This window comes from Rissa tridactyla, chromosome 14, assembly GCF_028500815.1.
Source record: "Rissa tridactyla isolate bRisTri1 chromosome 14, bRisTri1.patW.cur.20221130, whole genome shotgun sequence".
NCBI lineage: Eukaryota > Metazoa > Chordata > Aves > Charadriiformes > Laridae > Rissa > Rissa tridactyla.
The window spans coordinates 11,587,056-11,587,288 of NC_071479.1; positions in this window are offsets into that span (position 1 = coordinate 11,587,056).

Sequence of the window (233 nt, forward strand, 5' to 3'; positions counted from 1 at the left end):
TCTTTCGTCTCCTGACCTTGAAGGATAAAACGCAGAGATAAGCGCGGTCCCACCGCAGCCCTTCCCCCAGCAGAAGCTATTAAAAAGCAGCTGGTTTCTGCTGGTGGTTGTTTGCTGCCTTTTTCCTTACGGCGGGGGGGAGGACGCTGGGAAGCCGGGGGCTGCGGAGCGATGGCAGAGCCGCCACGTGCCCGGCTGTGCTGGAGTCATCTCCGCTTCCACGTCAAACCAGG